This window comes from Monodon monoceros, unplaced genomic scaffold (genome assembly GCF_005190385.1).
Source record: "Monodon monoceros isolate NGI ecotype Baffin Bay Population unplaced genomic scaffold, NGI_Narwhal_1 Super_Scaffold_16, whole genome shotgun sequence".
NCBI classification, from domain to species: domain Eukaryota; kingdom Metazoa; phylum Chordata; class Mammalia; order Artiodactyla; family Monodontidae; genus Monodon; species Monodon monoceros.
Genome location: NW_021703772.1, coordinates 62,309,161 through 62,318,361, shown reverse-complemented (window position 1 = coordinate 62,318,361; position 9,201 = coordinate 62,309,161). Strand labels below are relative to the sequence as shown.

Genomic DNA, 9,201 nt, shown 5'->3' with positions numbered 1-9,201 from the left:
AGATTCATACATAATCGTAAAAAACAGCACAGAGATACTGTGTATCTTTTACCCCGTTTCCCCTAACAATAACATTTTGCAGAACTGTAGTACAGTATCACAACCAGTATATTGACAAATACAGTCAAGACAACATTTCCATCACCTTGAAGATCATTCATGTTGCACTTTTGTAGCCACACCCACTTCACTCCAGCTCCCCCACTCCCTGTTTAACTCCTAGCAACTACTAATCTATTTTCCATTTTTAGGATCTTGTCATTTCAAGAATTTGATATAAATGGAAGTATACAGTATATAAACTTTTGGGACTGGCTTTTTTTTTACTCAACATAATTTTCTGGAGATCCAAGTTGTGTGTATCAATAGTTTGTTCCTTTTTACTGCTATGGTATGGATGTACCAGTTTGTTTAACTGGTAGAAGATAGATATTGAAGAATATCTGGGTTGCCTCAGCTTTTTGTCTATTACAGATAAAGTTGCTATGGAAACTTCTGTAAAATTTTTGTGTGAACATAAGTTTTCATTTCTCTGGGATAAATGCCTAGGAGTGCAATTGCTCCGTGCAACTGCCCTATGGTAATTGCATGTTTAGTTTTTCAAGAAACTGTCAAACTGTTTTCCAGAGTGGCTATAACATTTTACCTTCCCACCAGTAATATATGAATGATCCAGTTTCTCTGCATCCTAGCCAGCATTTGGTGTTACTACTATGTTTAATTTTAGCTATTCAGATAGACATGTGGTGATATCTCATTGTGGTTTTAATTTCCACTTCCTTAATGGCTAATAATGTTGAACATTTTTTTCATGTACTTTGCCATCTGTATATCCATTTTGGTGAAATATCTGTTCATTTCTTTTGCTCATTTTCTAGTTGAATTGTTTGGTGTGTTTTTGGTTTGTTTTGTTTTTTAATGTTATGTTTTGGGATTTCTTTATATATTCTAGATACTAGACCTTTGTCAGATATGTGGTTTCCAAGTATTTCTCTCAGTTTGCAGCTTGTCTTTTAACTTCTTAGAATCTTTTGGAAAACAAAAGTTTTAAATTTTGGTGAGGTCCAATTTATCAAGTTTTCTTTTCATATATAGTGATTTTTTAGAAAATTAATTAACTAATTAATTTTTGGCTGCCTTGGGTCTTCGTTGCTGCATGCGGGCTTTCTCTAGTTGTGGTGAGCGAGGGCTACTCTTCATTGCGGTGCGAGGGCTACTCGTCATTGCGGTGTGCGGGCTTCTCATTGCAGTGGCTTCTCTTGTTGCGGAGCACGGGCTTTAGGCACGTGGGCTTCAGTAGTTGTGGTTCACAGGCTCTAGAGCGCAGGCTCAGTAGTTGTGGGCTTAATTGCTCCGCAGCATGTGGGATCTTTCCGGACCAGGGATCAAACCCATGTCCCCTGCATTGTCAGGTCGATTCTTAACCACTGCGCCACCAGGGAAGTCCCTCACGTACACTGCTTTTGATGTCAAGCCTAAGAACTCTTTGTCTAATCTCAGAACTAAAAAAGACTTACACCTATGTTTTTATTTCTTGGTAAAGGTTTTATAATTTTCCATTTTTTATTTAATGCATTTTGAGGTATTTTTTTGTATAAAGTGTCATGTTTAGGTAGAGGATTTTGTTCCCTTCCCTATGAATGTCCATTTGCTTCAGCACCATTTGTTTAAAGGGCTATACTTTCTCCATCATTGTTTTTGCACCTTTGTGAAAATTCATTTCAGTGTATTTGTTTGGGTCAATTTCCGGGTTTTCTAGTCTGTTCCATTGTTCCGTGTATTCGTACATCCTCCAATACCACACAGTCTTGATTACTGAAGCTATATAATACACCTTGAAATTGGGTAGGCTGATTCTTCCCACTTTCTTCTTCTTTTTTAAAAAACTTTTTAATGATTTTTTTGATGTGGGCCATTTTTTGAAAGTCTTTATTTAATTTGTTACAATATTGCTTCTGTTTTGTGTTTTGTGTTTTTGGCTGTGAGGCATGTGGGATCTTAGCTCGCTAACCAGGGATCGAACCCACACCCCCTGCATTGAAGGGCGAAGTATCAACCACTGGACTTCCAGAGAAGTCCTTATTTTCCTTTTTATAAAGTATTTTAGCTATTCTAATTCCTTTGCCTTTCCATATAGATTTTATTTTATTTTTTAATAGTTAATTAATTAATTGGTTGTTCCGGGTCTCAGTTGCGGCTCACGGGCTCCTTAGTTCCAGCTTGCTGGCTCCTTAGTTGTGGCTCCAGGGCTCCTTAGTTGCGCACGCCGTCTCCTTAGCTCTGGCATGTGAACTCTCGGTTGCGGCATGCATGTGGGATCTAGTTCCCCAACCAGGGATTGAACCCAGACCCCCTGCACTGGGACCGTGGAATCCCAACCTCTGCACCACCAGGGAAGTCCCTCCATATAGATTTTAGAGTAGTATTGTCTATATTACAGAAAATGTTCTTGGTATTTTAATAGGAATTAGGTTAAATCTGCATTTCAGTTTGTGAAGAATTGATATGTTAACAACATTGAATCTTCCAGTCCATGAACACAGTCTCTTTTCATTTATTTAAGCCTTTGATTTATTTCATCAGTGTTTTGTAGTTTTCTGCATATGTGTTCTACATATTTTGTTAGACGTACACCTAAGTATTTAATTTTTATTTTGCACAAGTGTAAGTGGTATTGCATCTAAAATTTTGTTGTCCGTGTGTTCATTGCTGATATATAGAAATATTGGGTTGGCCAAAGAGTTCGGTTTTTTCTATAAGATGGCACTAGTATCTCTTAGTTGTCTTTAACTTCATTCAAAGTTTTGTTTTTGAATTTTGTTAGATTGCATTGTGACAGCTGTCATATCAGCATGCATTTTTAAAAAAACTTATCAAAATTGGTGAATTTTTGTGTAGCCATTTTAATATTGAAGATGGAAGAAAAAAAGCAACATTTTCGGCATATTATGCTTTATTAATTCAAGAGAGGTAAAAATGCAACTAAAACACAAAAAAAGATTTGTGCAGTGTATGGAGAAGGTGCTGTGACTGAATGTGTCAAAAGTGGTTTGCCAAGTTTCATGCTGGAGATTTCTCACTGGATGATGCTACACGGTCGGGTAGACTAGTTGAAGTTGATAGCGATCAAATCGAGACATTAACTGAGAACAATCAACGTTACACCACACGGGAGATAGCCGACATACTCAGAATATCCAAATCAAGAGTTGAAAATCATTTGCACTAGCTTGGTTATGTTAATCGCTTTGATGTTTGGTTTCCACATAAGTTAAGCGAAAAAAACCTTGACCGTATTTCCGCATGCGAGTCTCTACTTAAACGTAACGAAAATGTTACGTTTTTAAAACAAATTGTGACGGGTGATGAAAAGTAGATACTGTACAATAATGTGGAACAGAAGAGATCATGGGGCAAGGAAAATGATCCACCACCAACCACACCAAAGGTCGGTCTTCATCCAAAGAAGGTGAAGTTGTATATATGGTGGGATTGGAAGGGAGTCCTCTATTATGAGCTCCTTCCGGAAAACCAAACGATTAATTCCAAAAAGTACTGCTCCCAGTTAGACCAACTGGAAGCAGCACTAGACGGAAAACATCCAGAATTACAGAAAACGCATAATCTTCCATCAGGATAATGCAAGACTGCATGTTTGTTTGATGACCAGGCAGAAACTATTACAGCTTGTCTGGGAAGTTCTCATTCATCCGCCATTTTCTTTTTATTCTTTATATTTTTTTTCTTTATTTCTTTTTCTTTTTTTTCCTTTTTTCTTTATTTTTTTAAATTTCTGAGATATACATTTTAAAGTAATAACTAGAATTATGACTTATAACATTATACCAGAACATATAAGATCTTTAGAAATTTCATGTAATGTCTGAAACATTTATATTAACATATTTCCATACAAATAACCCAAAGAAAGTTTAGTTGTCCTTGTTTGTTTGTTTGTTTGTTATACTGCAGGTTCTTATTAGTCATAAATTTTATACACATCAGTGTATACATGTCAATCCCAATCACCCAATTCAGCACACCACCATCCCCACCCCACCGCGGTTTTCCCCCCTTGGTGTTCGTACGCTTTCTCTACATCTGTGTCTCAACTTCTGCCCTGCAAACCAGTTCATCTGTACCATTTTTCTAGGTTCCACATACATGCATTAATATACGATATTTGTTTTTCTCTTTCTGACTTACTTCACTCTGTATGACAGTCTCTAGATCCATCCACGTCTCAACAAATGACTCAATTGCGTTCCTTTTTATGGCTGAGTAATATTCCATTGTATATATGTACCACAACTTCTTTATCCATTCGTCTGTCAGTGGGCATTTAGGTTGCTTCCATGACCTGGCAATTGTAAATAGTGCTGCGATGAACATTGGGGTGCATGTGTCTTTTTGAATTATGGTTTTCTCAGGGTATATGCCCAGTAGTGGGATTGCTGGATCATATGGTAATTCTATTTTTAGTTTTTTAAGGAACCTCCATGCTGTTCTCCATAGTGGCTGTATCAATTTACATTCCCACCAACAGTGCAAGAGGGTTCCCTTTTCTCCACACCCTCTCCAGCATTTGTTGTTTGTAGATTTTCTGATGATGCCCATTCTAACTGGTGTGAGGTGATACCTCATTGTAGTTTTGATTTGCATTTCTCTAATAATTAGTGATGTTGAGCAGCTTTTCATGTGCTTCTTGGCCATCTGTATGTCTTCTTTGGAGAAATGTCTATTTAGATCTTCTGTCCATTTTTGGATTGGGTTGTTTGTTTCTTTAATATTGAGCTGCATGAGCTGTTTATATATTTTGGAGATTAATCCTTTATCCGTTGATTCATTTGCAAACATTTTCTCCCATTCTGAGGGTTGTCTTTTCCTCTTATTTATGGTTTCCTTTGCTGTGGAAAAGCTTTGAAGTTTCATTAGGTCTCATTTGTTTATTTTTGTTTTTATTTCCATTACTCTAGGAGGTGGATCAAAAAAGATCTTACTGTGGGCTTCCCTGGTGGCACAGTGGTTGAGAGTCTGCCTGCTGATGCAGGGGACATGGGTTCATGCCCCAGTCCGGGAGGATCCCACATGCCGCCGAGCGGCTGGGCCCACGAGCCATGGCTGCTGAGCCTGCGCGTGTGGAGCCTGTGCTCCGCAACAGGAGAGGCCACAGTTCTTTGCCCAAAGAGATAAACAGTTCTTTGCTCAAAGAGATAAAAGGTTTTGGGAAGATGGAGTTATGAAGTTGCCTGAAAAATGGCAGCACAGCAGTGAGAGGCCCACGTATCACACACACAAAAAAAGATCTTGCTGTGATTTATGTCAAAGTGTTCTTCCTATGTTTTCCTCTAAGAGTTTTATAGTGTCCGGTCTTACATTTAGGCCTCGAATCCATTTTGAGTTTATTTTTGTGTATGGTGTTAGGGAGTGTTCTAATTTCATTCTTTTACATGTAGCTGTCCGGTTTTCCCAGCACCACTTATTGAAGAGACTGTCTTTTCTCCATTGTATATCTTTCCATCCTTTGTCATAGATTAGTTGACCATAGGTGCGCGGGTTTATCGCTGGGCTTTCTATCTTGTTCCACTGACCTATGTTTCTGTTTTTGTGCCAGTACCATTTTGTTTTAATGACTGTAGCTTTGTAGTATAGTCTGAAGTCAGGGAGTCTGATTCCCCCAGCTCCGTTTTTTCCCCTCAAGACTGCTTTGGCTATTCGGGGTCTTTTGTGTCTCCATACAAATTTTAAGATGATTTGTTCTAGTTCCATAAAAAATGCCATTGGTAATTTGATAGGGATTGCATTGAATCTGTAGATTGCTTTGGGTAGTGTAGTCATTTTCACAATATTGATTCTTCCAATCCAAGAACATGGTATATCTCTCCATCTGTTGGTATCATCTTTAATTTCTTTCATCAGTGTTGTATAGTTTTCTGCATACAGGTCTTTTGTCTCCCTAGGTAGGTTTATTCCTAGGTATTTTATTCATTTTGTTGCAATGGTAAATGAGAGTGTTTCCATAATTTCTCTTTCAGATTTTTCATCATTAGTATATAGGAATGCAAGAGATTTCTGTGCATTAATTTTGTATCCTGCAACCTTACCAAATTCATTGATTAGCTCTAGTAGTTTTCTGGTGGCATTTTTAGGATTCTGTATGTATAGTATCATGTCATCTGCAAACAGTGACAGTTTTACTTCTTCTTTTCCTATTTGTATTCCTTTTATTTCTTTTTTTTTTTTCTGTACGTGGGCCTCTCACTGTTGGGGCCTCTCCCGTTGCGGAGCACAGGCTCTGGACATGCAGGCTCAGCGGCCATGGCTCATGGGCCTAGCTGCTCTGCAGCATGTGGGATCCTCCCGACTGGGGCATGAACCCGTGTCCCCTGCATCGGCAGGTGGACTCTCAACCACTGCGCCACCAGGGAAGCCCCCTTTTATTTCTTTTTCTTCTCTGATTGCTGTGGCTAGGACTTCCAAAACTATGTTGAATAATAGTGGTGAGAGTGGACATCCTTGTCTTGTTCCTGATCTTAGAGGAAGTGCTTTCAGTTTTTCACCATTGAGAATGATGTTTGCTGTGGGTTTGTCATATATGGCCTTTATTATGTTGAGGTAGGTTCCCTCTATGCCCACTTTCTGGAGAGTTTTTATCATAAACGGGTAAAAACAGTGGTTAGATGCCACGAAGTAAATGGCAATGCCTTAACTGTATGCGTGTTGTTAGGCCCGAAGGCCTCTTCCATCCTTGTCAAGGGGAGTGCTAACCTTCTGTCCTTTCATACAACACCATCTGCCGTTTTCACCAGACATTGCACCTTCGGATTTCCATTTATTTCGGTCTTTACAAAGTTCTCTTAACAGAAAAAATTTCAGTTCCCTGGAATATTGTATAAGACACCTGGAACAGTTCTTTGCTCAAAGAGATAAAAGGTTTTGGGAAGATGGAGTTATGAAGTTGCCTGAAAAATGGCAGAAGGTAGTGGAACAAAACGGTGAGTACGTTTTTCAATAAGTTCTTGGTGACAATGAAAAATGTGGGTTTTATTTTTACTTAAAAACCAAAGGAAATTTTTGGCCGACCCAATATAATAGATTTTTGTGTTTATCTTGTATCCTGCAATCTTACTATACTCACTTGTTCTGGGAACTTTTTGTTTTGTTTTGTTTTGCTTTTGGTAGGTTCCTTGTAATTTTCTATGTAGAAAATCATGTCATCTCTAACTAGGGACAAATTCATTTCTTTCTTTCTCATCTACATGCCTTACATTTCCTTTGCTTGCCTTACTGCACTGACAAGCACTTCTAGTGTTATGTTGAATATGAGTGGTGAGAGTGGACATCTTTGCCTTACTTCCAGTTTGGGGGGGAGAGCATTCATTCTTTCACCACTAAGTATAGCATTAGCTGTAGGTTTTTTGTAGATGTTTATCATCAAGCTGAGGAAGTTCTCCTCTATTCCTTGTTTTCTGAGAGTTTTGATCATGAATGGGTATTAAATTTTATGAAAGGCTTTTTCTACATCAATTGATATGATCATGTGATTTTTTTTTCATCTTTAGCCTTTAATATGGTGGATTACATTGATTGATTTTCAAGTATTGAACCAGACTTGCATTCCTGGATGAAATCCTACTTGGTCAGGATGTAAAATTCTTTTTATACATTGTTGAATTCTATTTGCTAATATTTTATTAAAGATATTTGCATCTATATTTATGATTACTATTTGTAATTTTCATTTTTTGTACTGGCTTTATTTGGTTTCAGTAGCAGGGTAATACTAGCTTCATAAAGTGAATGGAATATGTTCCCTTCTATTACTTTTTCTGGAAGAGATTGCATAGAATTAGTGTTAATTCTTCTTTAACTGTTTAGTAAAATTCTCAAGTGAAACTATCTGGGCCTGGAAATGAGGGAGTGTTAACTTATGGATTTAATTTCCTTATTAGCTATAGCGTTATTCAAATTATCTATTTCGTATTAGGTTGTAGTAATTTCTATTTTTCAAGGAATTGGTTCATTTTATCTAAATTGTGAAATCTATGTTTGTAAAGTAGTTTATTAATATTTCCTTATTATCCTTCAAGAGCTATAGTGATATCCCATGTTATATTCCTTATTATTGTCAAATGGGGATGGAAGTGTCGTCTCCCTATGTGGTCTCCACTAAAAATGGGGTTGGGAGGAGTAGGGGATGGGGACCTTGGCACAACCTGAGTAAGGTGGAAGTCTAGGCTCCCCACTTGGCCTTTACTAGTGTGGATGTGGCTGGGACCACAGTGTTTTCTGTGGTGTTTGGCTGGAATAGAGTGATTATTGTCTGAAAGTTTTCCTTCTTGATAGACTGCCCCTTTCCTTTTTTGTCTGCATCTATTGGTGTTTATGAATTGCTGAATTCTTCAGCTCCAAATCTGGACTATATGAGACCAAAAGAAAACTCAGGGAACTTACCCACTGTGTTCTTCCTTTGATCTTAGGGCCCTAGCCAGTCTGCCTTTTTCTCTCCCCTTTCAGAGTTTTTTCATGTTTGTTTTATATATAATGTCCAGGGTTTTCAGTTGTACTCAGGGGTGAATAAAGAAAAGTACATCTACTCTCTCTTCCTGGAAGCAGAAATATTATAGGCCATATATGTGTATTTTTAATTGAGGTAAAATTTGTCACTTGAAAGTATAAAATTCAGTGATTTTTAAGTAGATTTACAAGGTTGTATTACCAACAGCACTAATTCTAGAACATTTTCATCATTCCAGAAAGAAGCACCACACCCATTAGTAATACTCCCAATTCCTCCTCTTCCCCTAGCACCTGGCAATCACTAATCTGCTTTCTGTTTCTATGAATTTGCCTGTTCCAAACATTTCATGCAAATGAAGTCATATGCATCCTTTTGTTTCTGGCTTCATCATTTAGCACGTCTTCAAGGTCCATCCATGTTGTAGCATGTATCAGAATTTTGCTCCTTTTTATGTCTGCATAATATTTCATTGTATGGATATACCACTTTTGTGTATCCATTAATCTGTTGATAGACATTTAGGTTGTTTTGACTTTTTGGCTATTATGAATAATACTGCTATGAACATTAATGCACAAGTTTTGGCATGAATATGTCTTCAGTTCTCTAGACTATATATCTGGGAGTGGAATTGCTGGGTCATATGTTAATTTTATGTTTAACTTTTTGAGGAACACCGA

At 37.6% G+C, this 9,201-nt stretch overlaps 1 non-coding gene across 1 annotated transcript; it reads right to left on the bottom strand.

The window, feature by feature from the left end:
• Positions 1 to 6,664: 6,664 nt before the first annotated feature.
• Positions 6,665 to 6,790, bottom strand: LOC114897349. Its single transcript, XR_003794074.1, has one exon. It is a non-coding gene; the product is annotated as a U6atac minor spliceosomal RNA (small nuclear RNA).
• Between the last annotated feature and the right edge of the window lie 2,411 nt (positions 6,791 to 9,201).